Consider the following 17,996-nt stretch of genomic DNA (forward strand, 5'->3'; position numbering starts at 1 on the left):
ATTGGTCTTGCCAAAAGGGAAGAACTTTTTCAGAACGGACTTTGAACACTTTGCCCATGTGTTGATGTGATCTTTGTTGATGTGTAACCACTACTTTGCTCTTCCCACTAGTGAGAATGGAAACATGCGGAGTAGTATGATGTCTTGAACAACTTCCTTGATGACGACTGTGCTGCTAATCTCTTGAAAATTCTAAAGGTGAGCACTAGCATCTTTGTGTGCCTTTCTGCTGAATGGGATAACTTGCACCATGTTGATGAGTCTTGGCTTGAGCTTAAACTCAATATTGTTGGTTTTGAATGTTGGTCTAGTGCGACTGTTCTCAGTGCTCGGAGTAGAGAACTCACGTAGGGTCTTGTCAGCCATAACTTCAGAAACTGATGTTGAGCTTCCTCTTGATTTGGTTGATTCCGATTGATGGAAATTATTGGTAAATCACAACCAATCCTTTAATACCCTGTATAAGATATGAACAAAAACAAACAAGAGTAAACCTGCTAAAGCAGAGGTGTTATGATTTTATCAATAAGTATTTATTTGTTCAATTCTCTTAGCCATGTGCCCCTCCCCGGCAACGGCGCCAAAAATGCTTGTTGACATTTCTTAGCATCACTCTTTACTAAGTTGCCATCCCTAGCATAATGCCAGAAATGCGTTGTTGATAATTATAAATGACACTTGAAAACTCAGAGGATATATATATATATTAAAGTATCCATAAGCGCACAGATAATATACCATTGTAGCATTTTACCCGGGAGTATACCAGGTATTGTTGTTTATATTTTGTCCACAAGGTGGTGTTATGGAGTTGTGTTGGCATAGAGATATGGACAAATATATATACTTATGATAAAACCACTCTCATGCTATGGTAGGGGTAAGTCAAATGATAAATGAATAATAAGTGTAAGGTAATAATGGTATTTAGAGATAGAAATAGAGACTCATAAAATGTAGTATGGCTAAGCAGGAGATTCGTTAAGAGCAAAAGATTCTTAAGTCATTTCTTATTTACTAAGTCTTTTGTACACCCAAGTATATACACTCTCATCTATAGTATAACTAACTTTGGATCTATGCATAAGGAACATTACTAAGGAAGATCAAGAACAGAGCTTGTCTCCCTTTGTAACCGCGTTCTACTTGCTCTACAAACAGGGAGTGGACTATAAAGGACTCAATGGGAGTGTCACATCCGTGATCTACCACATGACCCAGAGTGCAGAATGCATCTACATGCAAAAGCACCATGCTTATATAGTGTTGACCACTTAACTCACTCGAGTACTGAGCTAAGAGCTTTGCGAACATATACATAAATTCATCATCAATCATAACTATATCAAGCATATAACTAGAGCAAACTAGAAACATAATAAATAGCAACAAAATATTGAAGTAGCACAAAGTTATAAATATAGAGATACAATAGCTACACTAGTCTCCACATGGTAGATCCTAAATCCTGAGCAATAGCCCACACTCTTCTCGAACCTTGCTAGCTAGCCTATACTAGAACTTTGAAGAATTGGAGCTCTATTCTCTTCTCTATGGAAACCCTAATTTCTGATCTGATCTTGATTTATGGCAGCGTGCTCTGGAGGGAGGGTAGGGGCTGATTATATAGGACAGAGTGTCAATCCTAAGCCCTTGGATCAAACCGACTTGAATAAACGGCGTAGATGCATCCTAGGAGGCGATGGAGGAACCGACGTTGAAACAGAGACTGATAGGTGGCCCTAGGGGGTCGGGTGACTGGTAGGTGGGGTCAAATAGCCCCACCTGGCAGGCTCCTGCCCTCTGCTTCGGTGACATGGCTTCTGGAATCCTCTATAACCTTCTGGAGTAGTTTTCACCATGGATAAGCGTGATTTAATTTGACGTTTTGATCCCCTTTGATGGTTTTCTGAAATAACCCTGCTGAAAATATAAATTCACCAAAACTCGTGAAAATTGTTAGTTTAAACCCTTGAGTCTATGTTGGTGATTATTTTCATGCATTATTTCAAGTTATATTGAAGTTTATAATGAATGGTAACAACCATCAATAGGGTTCCATTAAGATCTTTGGGTAATACAATCTTTCCTGTGGCTCACTACAAGCATGGGAGCTCACTGGGTGACGCCTAGACGTCTAGGAGGCTTCACCTCTAGGAGTAATGAATGTGCAACGAATGCTTGACGCAGCCCAACAAGTGCTCAAGGGTTTGTTAGATCTTAATTGCTCTCTAAGAATTAATCAACCACTAATCACTCACTCTCATAAAGAGAGGAGTTAGAGAGCTCACAAATGGCTTGGAATAGGTTGGGAGTGAAATGGGAGCCAGCAGCACGACCAGGAGACATGGGATGGGTATATATAGTCACCCCACAAAAACTAGTCATTGAAGGTAAAAAACTAGCTGTTATGACCTACATAGCCCAGAACCTCCGTGCATAGATGCGGAGCCTCCGAGTAAATGGGCAGAACCTCCGTGGGTCTTCAAGACAACACAAGTCACCATATGGAAAAGGCCATAACTTTTTACTCTGAACTCCGTTTTTTGTGATCCTAGACTTTTCGGAAAGCTTGTTTCGATAGCTATCTAACCCAACAAAGGACAAGCCCCAAAACCAACAAGTGCCAATGTTGTGTCTTTGTGTTTCTCTCATGTTAGCGCTTGGGTTTGGTTAGTTTGAGCACTTGAGACTTGTCTATGATTCGTGTTGCATCCCCCTTGATAGTACGACATACCTATACTCAAGATCAAGAGAATATAACCATTTTAACTACTTGAGTCTTCAATGTCTTCATATGTCATTTCTTCTCAATATCTCTTCATAAGGGGTTACAATCACATTTGTCTCATCTCTTTGAGCAAATTCACCTTGAGCATGTGACTTGAACCATTTCAACATATGAGTTTCATTCATGGCTTCAAGTCACTTCCACTAATGATTTGATCCTCAACACAATATGACTCCTCATAGCTTGATTAGTTCCTCGACTCAATACAAATACTCTCTTCTTTACCTTAGCCATGGTACCTCGGTCCTCAAGCCATTGCTTGCCTTTCACCTCCGCTTAGTCCCTCGAAGCCATTTCCTTGCTATCTTTACCTTATCAAGCCATACTCAAGTCACATCATACTAAGCATCCATTAAAAAACCATTTCTTCAATATTGTGATCCTTGCTTGAATATCTTTTAGATATCTATATTGAGATCAATCAAGCTTCAGTTTGATTCACATAGAGGACATATATGAATAAATATTAATATGGTCAAGCTAATTCATGATTCCTTATATCCTCTTCATTTTGGCTTGACATTACTAACACTCTTTTCAATATATATCTTCATACTTCTAGCTTGATCAAATAAATGCAAAGTGATTTTTCAAATCTTTATCCATACAAGCAAACCAATGTAGAGACCGACTTATATCCAATATGAATTGTGTCCTTTGTCATTTAACCATTGCTTGATATTTCTTCACTTATGTATTCTTGACTCATTCTTCAATCCTTGATCAAAGCTAATCCATTTTTAAACTCTTCTTGTTCATGCAAAGCAAGCCATTATTGAGATCAATCCAAAATCATCAACTCATGTCTCTTTTGCCATTTGCTAAATTTGCTTGCTTTCTCATGATACTATGATATCCCACAACATAGAAGCTATTTCATCAACTCTATTTGCATTGTTGTCCTTTTTCTTGAACTAGATTATTTCTATGATCTTCTAACACAACAATACACAACTTTTGCCTTAATTTGAATGCTGTGGAATATCATCAAGTTTACCTTCTTGTTGAACCTTTAGTCACTTCTCATTCCATAATCCATAAGTATATGCAATAGACACAATTTCCTATTCAACACTTAGCAAACTTATCTTTAATTATGTTGTCATTCAATCCATCAAAACCCACTAAAGGGCTAGATGCACTTTCAGGCACGTCCGACAAGGTGGCTTCAGCGAGGAGGTTAGGGGATGGGAGGGTGGTAGAGGGGGAGGGTGAAAGGCGCACTAGCGCCACTGGCGACGGCGAGGTTGGGGGCTTCAGGGTCAGGGAGGGGGCTTCGTTTTCCTTCCTAGCTACCGAGATGTAATGCACGCTAGCTGAGAATAAAGCAATACATGCCTTAATTGAAGGCGAACAACTATGGCCCATGTGCCGCTCACTTTGTCCCTTAGATCACCCAATTTCTTAATCTAAGGTTGTCTCCAACAAGAGACCTATAAGGAGACCCAAACCCAAAATAGATCTTCAATAGAATACCTATAGCCTCCAACAAAGTACCTATATGGAAGACCTATTTTAGGTGTCCTAAGAGGTATAACCCAAATCTGAGTATCCTCGCTCCTGGAGACCTATTTGTAAAAAGGGTTCTCTTTTGGGTCTTGTTGTTGAAGAAGACAAAAAAATAGGTATTGAACATTTCCCCATAGCGCTACCCAAATATGGAATATGCCTTGTATTTTGGGTAATGGTTGTTGGAGACAGTCTAAGGCAACACACAGTGCGATCGATGCTGAGAGCATCAATTGCCATGTCATCTCAACATCCCTAAAGGCTTTTTGTAATACCCTCGGTGTTACACCCTAAATCATTTACTAAGACATGTCATGAGCATCATATTTATGTGTTAGTGCATGTGATGGAGTGCAAAGATGAAGCATTGCAATTAAAACAATCAATAAAAGTGTTAAACAAAAAGTTACTCCATAACTCATACAGTTAACAAGTAGGGTTGTAGACCGATTTTTATTGAACAAAAATACTATAGAACACACATGTGACACTTAAATAAAGTTTAAAATATAAACTTTGTAGATGACAGTGAAATACTTGCTGTTGAAAAATGATATTACTAACTAATATTTCTACTAGCCTAGAAATTACAAATTAAAATCAAGTTCAACTCAAAAACTTAGAAAAATTTCTAAGTTTGTCAACAGCTAGACATTGCTATGTTTAGCAAATTATTTTGAGAGATTAGGTTAAGGGCTGGTGTAGGGTTATAGCTCAATTTGGTAGTCTTATATACCATCTTGAGTGTAGCTAAGATCGTTTAGGATTTGTAGCAGTGGTTTAGTCGCGGTGGGAGCTTTAAAAAAACCGTGCACAACATGTCCTCGGTCTGTTTCCTGAGTGGGCGCCGTCATCGTGCCTCAGGGGCATGATGTCATCGTGTCGGTATGTCTTGAGCGTGCCTGCGCGCTGTCCGTGCTCGGCTAACCTTACAGGCCATCCAGTCCGTCGGGGGTGCTGAGCTGTGGGGCCACCGGCGCTGCTCACGTGGCCATGCGGCGCTGCCCCTATCCCGCGTGCTACCACACTGCCTGCCCACCGTGCATTGTGATGCAGTTGCTGCCACTGCTGTCACATCATCCTGGCACTGCACCTCTAGCCTAGTTGGATGCCACACACACGTGGCCATGCTTGTCGTCGCCATGCCATTGATGTTACTGCGGCACGCGGGCCATGCCGGTCGCAAACGTGCGTGCCTGACTGCTAGCGCCTGGACATGAGTCTCCATAGTCGTGCCAACCACATCTAGCCAAGGCGCGCACACGTCGAGCCACCGGCCATACCCCACCGCCCTCTTTGTTTCTCATCTCCCTGCCGTCGTCAGCCGCGCCCATGTGCGAGCCAGAGAGCGGTCACCTCTACTCAATTCTGCCCATCTGCACCTTTGCCCTCTTGTCTTCTCGCCACCCAATCCTACACAGCCATGATGACGCCCCAGCCAAGTGCCAATTTGGCTCCTTTCCACTAGCGTGCCGTTAAGGCCACGCCTCGGCCATGACCGAGGGCAGACCTCCATTCCTCCACCCGAGCCTAATTACTTGCGCCACTACATTCACCTCTACTCCACCGCTGACGCGACCGTGCCACCGCGGTATGTCGCCGCATGGTTCGTCCACACACAGGCTGGCCTCCCTCCATCGCTCTCCGCTCTAACCATCACTATGGCTTGGCTTATGGTAGTCCCTTGATGCTCTCATGGTAGCTGGTTGGGACCGTAGCAGCTCTAGTTCATCGGGGCGACTGCGCCACCGTCGTGGCTGGCCACGCACCACTGTAGCCATATCCTGCTCATCCCGTAGCCCCATGTCGCTGCTAGGTGTAGGTAGTGGAACCCTAGATGAGTGTCGGCCCGATCGACGGGCCAGAGTGGATCTTTGGTGGCTGACGTAGCTTCTCTATGCCGCCACGCGCGGGGTCACCGGGGGGTGTGCGTGGGAAAATTTCTAGAATTCCAGGGGGTTAAGCGAGAGTAGCTATGAGTGATAGGGATAGTGATAGGACTCCGGTGCAGTTTGGGAAGAATCCAAGGTGCTGGCTGTAAAAGTGCCTCGCGTGCGGGCTCTCTCTGTCGCGGGCCTGGCCTACGTTGCGTGGGCCGGGTCAGCGGGCCGCGTGTTCGCGCGCACGCTGCACGGCGCGTGTGGGTCCGCACGGAGAGATTCGTTTTTCGTTTTCATAAGAAATTAGAAATATTTTTCTAATTTAATTTCTGAGCTAATCTTTGGTGATTAATATAAAATAATGTTGGTGTCCAAAAATTGTGAAACAAATTTTGTTATGTTCATAAAATTGTGCTCTATCTGTTGGTGTATTTAGTTCATGTTTATATGTGTTAACATTAGGGGCTGTTAAATCAATTGAGGATGCTTAATAATAATAAGTTAATTATTGTAGGAATTTTTATGGTAAATTGGTGATAGCTTCAGTCCTAAAATTTTTATAGTAGCTTCATTATATTATTATGTGCTCACTGTAATTTTTGTGGCTTTAGAATAGACTAAGTATTAGGGTAGTTAAATGCTCTTTGGTTCAATATACATTAAATTATCAATAGAAATAAAGATATATCCTTCATTTATAAAGCTAGGTGTTTGTTAGTTGAACCCAACACTTTGCTTCGTAAAGATGATAGTTAGCTTAGTACCTTGGTCATTAGAGCTAGCTTAGTATGCGTATTCTTAGTCTAAGAGTTCTTGTTGCCTAAATGCTAAGTGTTGCATCATCATCGCATGTATGTAGAGAACGAGTTGACGGAGATTGTGACCACCGATGATCACGAGTTCGAAGAGATCATCGTGGAGTACGAGGAGGAGATTCTCGTATAGGAGGAGGTCTCAGAGCCGCTACTGACTGACTCAGCTGACACCGCGCCTACCCAAGGCAAACCCTGGTGCATAACCCCTTATTTTTTATAATAACTGTTTATATATGTTATGTGCATTTACGTTACAGGAATTTTATGGAAGCCACATGCATAGATATACATATCATAAGAGTCTTACTAGTGCATGTTCGAGTAGATGCTATGCTTAAGTCATCGATAGCGTGAATAACCTGTCGTTGCTCATAATAGGGGATTATTATTACTCTCATACTAAAATGATGAACGGAAAAATAAAGACAGGGCAGGGATATGGTATGGGTATTGGTGGATGTAACAAGTTGTGTTCCGTGGCTAATGGGGCTTAGCTTGGTTACACTATTTTCTCTGTTCATGTCGATTAAGGACCGTCCAGTGCTGTAGATGGTAGTCAGATCATAGACTTATTATCCTGAGCACATACTTGCTTATGGGAGTGGGAAGGCTCGTTACGCTCTTGTCATGGGTTCCAACTCTTTCCGGACCGACTGATTAGAGGTGGGGAAAGGTGGAGGTCTAAGCAGCATGTTGAGACCGATCTCAAGTGTGGGGGCTTGGAGTCCAAGTTTGGACGGGGACCTAGACCCCGTGACAGGAGTGGAATGGGTTGGTCTTGTTTGTGCCTAGGGTACAAACGGGGCCTGTGTTTCAGGGTACCCAGCTATGATACATTGGTTTGCGAATTATCGTTTTTGTAAGACGGTACAACTCGGCTATGGTCTAGCATTGTAGTAAGAACTGAAAAATAAAAGATGATGAAATAGTTCTGATTGCTTAACCCTTTCTTGAAAGTAGAACATGTGCTTACCTAGAATGGTTAGCTAATGAAGTAATCATGACCTCTAATAAAGCTTGACCCTACGGACGTACTATTAGTAATGCTCTCTCGCAAACAAAGAAAAACAACAAACCATATTGACTATCATATCTCTTGGAGTCGGGAAACTATTTCCACTAGTCGGGTAAGTCTTATGGGTACATTGTGTACTCAGGGTTTATTTTACCCATGTTGCAGGTGCAGCTTGAGGAGTAGCTCTTGTGTAGAGGATTCTTCTGGTGGGCACAGACGGATCATTGTATCGTTTCCACTAGATGTTTATTTTTATTCCGCTGTTTAAATATCGCACTCTGAACTCTGGTATTATAATAAATGATTTTCAAGAACTCTTGTTGTATGAAATGGGCTAAGTATTGTAAGCTCGTACTTATTATTGGATCCTGACGGTAAAACGTGGATTGTTCGAGTTCTTTCTTAGTGTGTGCTTGACGGAACTGTCCAATGTAGCTCACTTTTGAGATGCTTAGTGTCTAGTGAAAGACGAGCGTATAAGAAAATGACCACACTTTTTCACATAAGAGTTAACACTCGGTGCCTATGCATATAGTGGGGGCCATGCGTTGGAATAATCACAGTATACATAGTTTCTTTTAATCTGGACAACATCGAGGCTTCTACTTGACTCGTGCTGAAATTTTTCGTTTTGGCATTGTTCTCTGATGTGGGTCTACCCGAGGCTTTGAAACCTCTCCCTCCCTTTTCCGTATCGATCTTGGCCCCTGTTTGCTTGGAGGAATTTTGGAGAAATCTAGAGGAATCTAGAGAAATTTGTGAGAAAAAATACTGTTCCGGATAAAAAAAGAAGCGAATTAAGCCGGGTTTAAGGGCATGCGAACGGGAGGCCTAAGGGTGTAGTATTGGACAGGGAGAAGCGTTTTAGATTCTTGGTAGAATCAATACTAAACGGTACAAAGAAAGAAACATTTCAGAACTATTTAGAATTGATTCTCGTCTTTCACCAGTCCAGAGAAAGAACCAAAATCTGAATTTTTTTTTTCTGATTCTAGTCCTAGTTTCAAGGATCCAGTGAGCTAGCCAAACGGTTTCATTGGATAATTTTGAATCAGAAGAGAAATGCTTCTGGAGAGAATGAAAAGGTTCTAGGAAATCTGCATCCCTACCGAAAGCACAGCTTCTAGCTTCTTTCGTGGCTAAGCCGACTAGAAAGCTCACGTGTGGTGGAGATCTTTTCAGCCATCTTGTGGGTGTGCAAGCGAACTCTTCCGATTCCCAAGTTCCATCGTTCTTGGTTGTCCCCGGAGGACATTTTGGTTCGGGGAACTGGATACCCTCTCCTATATTTTACTCGGTGATTAACAAAGCTAACTATGTCATTAATAGATTTTTTTTTGTATATTTCTAGTTTATAGATTCTCAGTGTTGGGCCATTTTCTATGTCAACAGCCTCCTGTCAAATTGGGTGGAGCCGTGGAGGACACATATTTGATTGCGGTCAGTAATTTGCCACACACACACACACACACACACACACACATATATATATATATATATATATATATATATATATATACTACTAAAAATTTATTTGGTGCGGCTCTGATGCTGAGTCCAATATTCGTACCGTTTGTTTGGGCTTGTTTGACTGATAAGTCATGTCTGAAAGTACTATTGATTAATTTGAGGTGAGAGAAAAAAAAATTATTCATTGGCTGAAAAAGTACGACTTATAAGCCAAATAAACCTAAACGAACATGGTGATTAGCTTCAGCTGCTCCGAATGGAGCCTCACCAAATAGTTACACGAGGAGAAGGAGCATTTCTAGAGATACTAGAAAACATCGCGCGGCTTTGTCGCGCAAGCCGCGCGGGCCGGTAAGTGCCAGTGTTATGGAGCTGCTAGTAGTTGTGTAGAAGTCCAATCCTGTGTAAGCATTTTTATTTTGAGATTTACCTAATTTTAAGTCAAGACATGAATATTATTAGGATAAAGTCGGCTTTCATCGATGGAGCTTCTGCGCGGTCCATGGTGACAAGTGGTGAGGAAGGGAAGAAACCCGGCGACACGTAAAATGAGTCGTGGGCTGAGTAAAATCACTCAATTGTTTTATTTTATGTGTGTTATGGGTAAGCTAGCTTAAAATTTTTCATAGCAATTTGAATAAAGAAACTAACTTTATTAATTTTTTTAGAAAACTTTTGAGAAATCTAGTTCCACATTAATAGCAAAAAATTACACTAAAACATGTGATGTTATATGTTTACAGTGCTAGTTGTGTAGAGTTCAACAAACTTGGTTTGACATTTTAAAAATTTTATTTGTTTTATTATGTTATTTACAAAATTTCAATCGTTTTAGATAAATAACAAATTCGCAGAAAAATAGAAAAACGTCGTCGGGCCGAATTCGGCCTAGTAAGGCCCAGATTCGGCGGGAAATAGGCCCGAGCGGGAGGCAGGCCGGCCCATTCAAAAGGCCTGGATTGCGGGTTGATTTCGGTAAAGTTTGAGGGTTTTTTTTTGCAAAAAAAACCTGAGAAGAGGCCTGGACTGCGGGTTGATTCGACTGAAATTCGAGTTTTTTTTTTTTGCAAAAAAACCACGCCTCGCACGCTCTGGGCCGTTCACGCACCCGATCCGATGGCCGAGAACGGCTAGTGACGTGGCCACTGCTTACCGGCCAGTTTTTAGGTGCAGGTTTCATATGTAAAGACGTAGGAGCCGACACTGCTTTTGCTGTACGTTTTTTTTTGGTCTTCTTCGACTCCAACACAGAAGCCGGAGCCAGAAACGAACGACAACTCCACCTTCATATGTCGAAGATAGCTTCGGGGTTCTCTTCCATCTATCAAAAAAAAACTCCACCTTCATATGGCGAAGATAGCTTCGGGGTCCTCTTCCACCTATCTAAAAAACACTTATTCCTGTTAGCCAAGGTGTGACTATGTCCAATAGATTAATAGAGTCGAAGTTGAAGATAAAATTGGAGGGACGCCAAAAGGACTCTAATAAGGGCTAGTTTGGCCGCGTTTCTGCTCCTTCTAAAAGGACTTCGGCTCTACCTCCTCTTTTATAACAACTTCTATGTTGTGTCTAAAGCTGTTTTAAAAATGTTTGGCAAAAATAGCTTTAGAGTTTTGTTATTATTTATGTCAAATTTGTAGGATGAGCAGAGAGAAATAACGTTTTTGCAGTTTTATTGCACCTCATGTCCAGTTTGGAAGGATTTTTGGCAGCTCCGGCTCCTACATGTTTATGGCGATGTTCACCAGAGTCTTTTTTTTTTCCATATGATTTGTGAGCCAAGTGAAGCTAGTTTTTGTTTCCTCCTCCAGCTCTATCTTCACAACTATTGGAACCCCCCCCCCCCCCCCCCCCCCCGCGGGCAAAATAAGCTCCCATATAAAAATGGTTCGTACTCCTCTAGACTTCTTGCAGGAACCATTTTGGCACCGAGGCTTGGTTTAGTTTCAAAAATTTTCATCCCAAATTATCACATCAAATCTTGCGGTACATGCATAGAGTATTAAATATAGACGAAAAAAACTAATTGCACAATTTGGTTGAAAATCGCGAGACGAATGTTTTAAGACTAATTAGTCCATGATTAGCCGTAAGTGCTACAGTAGCTAACATGCTCTAATGATGGATTAATTAGGCTTAATAAATTTGTCTCGCAGTTTCCAGACGAACTATGTAATTAGTTTTTTTATTAGTATCCGAAAAACCTCTTTCAACCTCTCCAAAACATCCGATGTGATGTCTAAACATTTTTATTTCACCAAGTAAACGCAGCCTCACTGTTGGCACGGTTTCATGAGCAGAAACTCGGAGGGGATTGGTCGAGCAGGCACAGAGAGAGGTCAAGGACCTGAGTGGCTGAATGACAGGCCGGGGCTTGTCACCGAACTTGTGCTTGTCGGGAGGCTCGATGGTGTTTGGATGGATGGAGTAAAGTTTACAAGATATCGCATTGGAGGTTTTGATGTCAATTAGGTGAATTAAATATGAGTTAATTATAAAACTAATTATAGAAGCCACGATTAATCTGTGAGATGAATTTATTAAACATAATTAATCTATCATTAATGTACGTTTACTGTAACACCACATTATAAAATCATAAACTAATTAGGTTTAATAGATTCGTCTCGCAAATTAGTCTAGATCTATGTAATTAATTTTATAATTAGACTATGTTTAATATTCTAAATTAGTGTTAAATATATGATACTATGGGGACTAAATTTGAGCAGGGAGGAACCAAACACCCGAGACCAGTGAGGGATACGACGAACATGAACGTCGTTTTTCCCGAGCAGGCGAAAGCAGCCCTGATCAAAGCAAGCAGTTGACCGAGACCGACCGGGCTCCAAGCTTTGCGACTGCAAATATAGCAATACCGGTAGACTGCAGTGCTGCTATGGACTCGTCCTTTTCGCGAAATTTTACTCGGGGTCTGTTTAGTTCCCCTTCAAAACGCTAAATTTTTCAAGATTTTCCGTTACATCGAATTTTTGGACGCATGCACGAAGCATTAAATATAAATAAAAAATAAAACTAATTACACAGTTTAGACGAAATCCACGAGACGAATCTTTTAAGCCTAATTAGACTATAATTAGACACTAATTACTAAATAACGATGAAAACGCTACAGTAACATTTTGCCAAAAATTTTGGCAACTAAACTGGGCCCGGGCTCCTCCAGCAACAGGCCCAGTGATCCAACAAAGTGCAAACAGCAGTGGGCTGCGTGCGCGTAATACGAACTGGAGACGCTGGAGTACGAAACAGGTGCTCGCATCCAAGTAGTACGTACAATCGTTTCTGTACCACCACCACGGCATCACCTGCATACCCGTGAGGCCGTGATCGTGTAGCACTAGCTTTGTTTCAGTGATGAAGCTTACTCTAGTCTCTAGGTCAGGATCTGGTCCTCGGCTTCAATTCATCTCGATCTTCTGTATCCGTCCTCGACCTCGCCACGTTCTACTGTCATAGCACGCATCGATCTCGGTAGGACGGTTGCGCCGGCAACCGGCTGCGGCGGACTTGAAACTTACCCTTGTTTAGATTTACCTTAACTTCTAAAAAGTTACTATAATACTTGTCACATCGAATATTTATGGTCCGTACATAGAGCATTAAATGTAGACGAAAAGAAAAACTAATTGCACAGTTTGGTGGGAAATTGCGAGACGAACGTTTTGAGCCTAATTAGTCCATGTTTGAATACTATTTGCCAAATATAAACGAACGTACTACAGTAGCCCCAAAATTCAAATTCCTGAACTAAACACGGGTTGTGTTATGTCCCACTGAAAAATATGACTTTGCTTCTATGCCGTTGACTTTAATTTTTCTCTCCTTAGCTGCCATTGCCGTTAAATCCCATCCAAAATCTCCGTTACTGCATCCCAGCGCCTGTTCGTTTCCTCCGTGTTGGGGCGTCCAAAATCACGCTGGCGCTACTGCTGTTGCCATCGCCAGATGCCAGACACGTCTTCGTAGTTGCTCGCCACCAGGTCGAAGTAAACCCGCGCAGTAACCACCGGCGTGGGATGAAGTTAGGGCCCATAAAATACTCGTGGCTCGTCAACTCACTCGACTCGTGATCAGCTCAGTTCGACTCGATTCGGTTTGTTTTAACTTTTTTCACGAGTTGAGCTGAAAGTCTAGCTTGCTATTTTAACAAGCCAGCTCACGAGCTGAAATGAGCTGAGACCTATCAGCCCATGACCATAAATTCAAAAGATGATGATGCTGACCTAAAAGTGTATACATATTCTATTGGTGTGTAATTCTTATTTTCAGCTGCTTCATATAAATTTTAATTTTATAATTGTTGTGGTACTTAAATGTTGATTTTATGTATTGTTTTTTAGGGAAAAGATGATGATGATAATATTGAATCTGTGGACTTTGCTAAGTCTGTAGTGGCAAGCAACTAGTTAGTATGCTGGAATTGCATGATCATAGATGGACCAGCTATGTTGTATAGTTGATACTTTTGATGAATCTGATATATATTAATCATGTATGGTTGTATAATAGTGGACGTTATCTTCTAAAAATGTAGCATAAATATTATAAACATGTGTATCTTATTTATTTTAGTAGTGCGCGAGCTAAATAAGTCAGCTCGAGCTTAGTAACAAATCGAGTCGAGATACCTCTCTCGATCATAATATTAACGAGCCGAGCTGGCTCATTACCCGAGCGAGACTAGCTGGCTCCGTATCCAGCCCCTACACGAAGTGGTGTTGGTGCTCGGCGTCCGGCACATGCGCCCACACGTCATCCCTCTCGGTCGCCGCGGCGGGAGCTGACTGCAGCACCGCAGCCCACGTCGCAGCCGCTCATCTGGCTCGGATCCGGCCGGCTCAGCGTGCACGCACCAATGAACACGAATGGACGCACGCTGCTGCTGCTGGTGCGGGTTCCTAGCCCTTCGGCTTTTTATTCCTCGCTGGTGCACTCCCTCCCTGCCCTCCGGAACGATCGATCAGCCAGAAACCAAAGACGCGAACGCGCCGGCGGCTCTCGCTAGTGGTCTTGCAGTTGGTCTACGATTTCTCCGTCTCCTAGCGGTGTGTGGCTGGCTGCGCGTAGATCCAGGGAACACAAAAGGGAATCCAATCCAATCGGGCGCAAACCGGACCGGACGATCCTCGGCGGCGCGCGAGGGTGAGGCCTGTGGAACGAAAGAGTCTACACTCTGCAGCACGTTTGGCGGCCGCGCGGGACATCTGAGTATATTACCAATGCAAGGGCCTGTGTTGGCTCTGGCTACGCTCCTCTCACGTCCCAAACAGTGCAACTTCAGCTAATTTGTAGGAGTTCATGTCAGTATTTTTCTAACGTAGAAGAGAGAAAAGGCGAAAAGAGAAGAGACTATCTTTTATCTTAACACGTATCTCTCTCAGAAAATAAGGTGGTTTGTGCAGCCCCAGCCCTAGGGGGTTCCAGCTGTGCGGTGGCACAGGGCCCTCGACGTCAAGGGACCCTAACCCCATATATGTAAGCTGTAGGTATAGAAGCCCAATAGTCCATAGGAAAGTCAGAAGCCCAGGACACGGAGAGGCATGTACGTGAAAGTGAAATGCGTCCGTCGTTTTGGCTTCCGCGTCGGCGTGTCGAGTTTCGCCCTTCTGCTGTGCGACCGCTCCGCTGCGACTGCGCGTTGTGCTTGTGCCATCGTCGATCGGGGCGTGCGCCCCTACGTCGTGGAGCAACTAGCGCACGGCTGCTGGTCGGTGACGCCCAGTTCGCTCTTCGTTCAGTCATTAGGGCAGTTGTAGACAAGACACCAAAGTTTCATACGTATGTACCCAATAATTGCTCCCCTTTGATTTATGTATGCCAAGTATATATATTTAATTTGTTTTTCACCTTAATCTTTTTCATTAGAATACAAGGATTTAGGAATCTCAACGGAGTTAGGATACGATGTTAACTAGAGCAGCGAATAATTTTTTGGAGTTGTGTTAAAGGGCCCATCTTCCTTGCTTCGCTTCAGGTCGCTGAACTGACAGGACCGGGCCTGGGTTTGTGGACCTGCTTATAAAGAATGAGAGAGTGAGGAGAGAAGACATTGAATAAAAAATCATTTACGTGTGAGGTTCACATAATGAAGCCGCAATGACACCCTTTAGAGTCAATAAGAACATCTGTGCTGTACGTACCGGAGCCTTTTATCTGTGTGCCATTATAAAAGATAGTCACGGCTTACGTGCTACTAAAAAGTTCGAATACACTTATATACTATGACAAATTTTTTTATCTCCTAAGCCATTCAGTCCACCTTCCATCTGGTTTTTACCGTTTACCAGTCCTAACACGTGGGTTCAATAAGTGAAATCGTCTACCTCTTTCTCTATCCATCGGATGGCCAAGCTGTCAGCTACTCCAACACCTTCTTACTCCTCAAGAAGAGAAGCGTGAGGATCTGCGCTTGCCATGCCAAGCTGGAACACAGAGAGGAGAGCGCGTGGCTTGCGGCTACCACCACCAGCCAGACCGCGTGGGGCCCACGGCCCGGGCAGCGGCAATGGTCGGCCTGGGCTGCCTGTTCGTGCCCACGGCGGCGGCGGCGGGCGAGGCTGGCCTGGTTCGCCCCGCCAGCAGCAGGGGGTGGCTGGACCGCCACCTCCGCGCCCAGGGGTGCCTCGCCGGGGGACTGCCGGGCCCGCCCGTCTCGTCGCGTTGGCCTGCGCCTACCACGCCGAAGCCCCCATGCACGGCCGCGCCTAGATGCGCCGGTCCTGCTGCGCCCGCGGTGGCTGCGGCGGAGCTCGCTCACTCGCTCGTCGATGCCTACGCCAAGTTGCCTCGCGCTGGCGCCGCCGCGCGGGCCCTGTTCGACGAAATGCCGCACCGGGACGTCGCCACCTGGACCTCGCTCCTCACGGGGCTCGCGCGCGCCAATGCCCACGGCGCGTCCGTTCGGTCGTACCACGGCATGGTTGCCGCGGCGGTACGAGCTCACGCATGCCGTTCGCGGTGGCCGGGGCGTGTCCGGACCGGAGCTCGCCCATGCGGCCGTGTTCGAAGACCTACTGTTGTGCGGCGCAGCCGCGAGCCTGCTGCTGCGCTCCGCGTCCCTGTGCCTCCGGGAGCTCCTGCTGGTGCTCGTGGCCACTGCGCACTTCTCGACTCCGCCGGCACCAGCGCTGGCGACCTCCTCGGGCGGGTGTGGCTGCATCCGCGACCCCTCCCAGCCCACCACCGTGCTGGGGACGCTCGACGTCGGCCGGCACCAGAAGCCCCACCTCGCAAGCGTGCCTGGCCACTAACGCGTCCGTGCGTGTGTTTGTTTTTTTTTGTTATTTTTTTTTGCGTAGTGTTTAGACCTAGGTCAGTTTGGACTTTTCATGCAGCAGTTTAGTTTGACACCGTAAGATGCAAAAATGGACAGAATGGCGTGAAAGAAAGAACGTTTAGCGTCATGACATCCGTGTACCTTCAAACTTGTTAGTTGTGCGTAGTTTGGACCATCTTTCGTAATGGCACATAGGTAAAAGGCTTTACATACCGTCGACACAATGATAGTATTTATCTGGATGCACGGAGCACGCTCCTGCAGGCCTATGTTAATATTTTCATAAAATTTAGGGTACACGTATGGTGCGTGTTTAGTGATACTGTACATTTTCTGCGCACTGTAGGCTATAGAGTTTTCCAATCTTTTCTTTGTGTATGTACGGACGCGCACGCATGTGATGTGAGTACGAAGTATGTAGATTGTGTGTGTCTAGAGTTGTACTTGATAAAAAAATTACACGGAGGAAACGAACAGACGCCCAGAGATTTTGGACGGGATTTAACGGCAATGGCAGAGAAAAATTGAAGTCAATGGCAGAGAAAAATTGAAGTCAATGGCATAGAAGCAAACTCATATTTTTCAATGTCACACATCACACAAATACGCTTAAACTTATCAATCGGCTTATCTGCTAAGTATTTTTCTTTTACAGCAAAAACAGTATACGCTAGCTCACGCAGACGCAGGCAGGTGCGCAGCTCGCCTCGGACGTGGCCGGCGGAAACGCAGCCGGAAGGCGCGTGACGACACAGCACGCGCTGGCGCTTCCGTGTCTGCGGTCTGCCGATGGCGGAGCAGGCTTCCCCCTGCCACCCCGTTCCGCAGCAGCCAGCCCAGGCCGCCCTTGTCGCTTCCGCGCGTCGCCGAGCGCGCCGCGGACGGCAGGAACGAGCGCAGGCACGCTCCGCGCGGCGCGTCACAGGATCACGCAGTCCAGCAGTCCTCAGACGGCTACGGCAGGGTCGCCGGCGCGGCGCACTGACGCACGCACGCGGCAGGCGGCTCGATCACCGTGCACATGCACGTCCGTCCCCACCCCACTAGCCGAGACCGAGATGCCAGTGCCACACGGTGACACACTGACACGACACGGAACGAGGAGACTCCTGTGGACCTGCCTCCTGCATGCCGCGTGCGCTGCGCCACCTCGGCCGACGGCTTCCTTCAACGCGCCGCATGGGCGCGGGGTCCGCCCCGCCCGCGCCCGCCTGAC

This window comes from Miscanthus floridulus, chromosome 2 (assembly GCF_019320115.1).
Source record: "Miscanthus floridulus cultivar M001 chromosome 2, ASM1932011v1, whole genome shotgun sequence".
NCBI lineage: Eukaryota > Viridiplantae > Streptophyta > Magnoliopsida > Poales > Poaceae > Miscanthus > Miscanthus floridulus.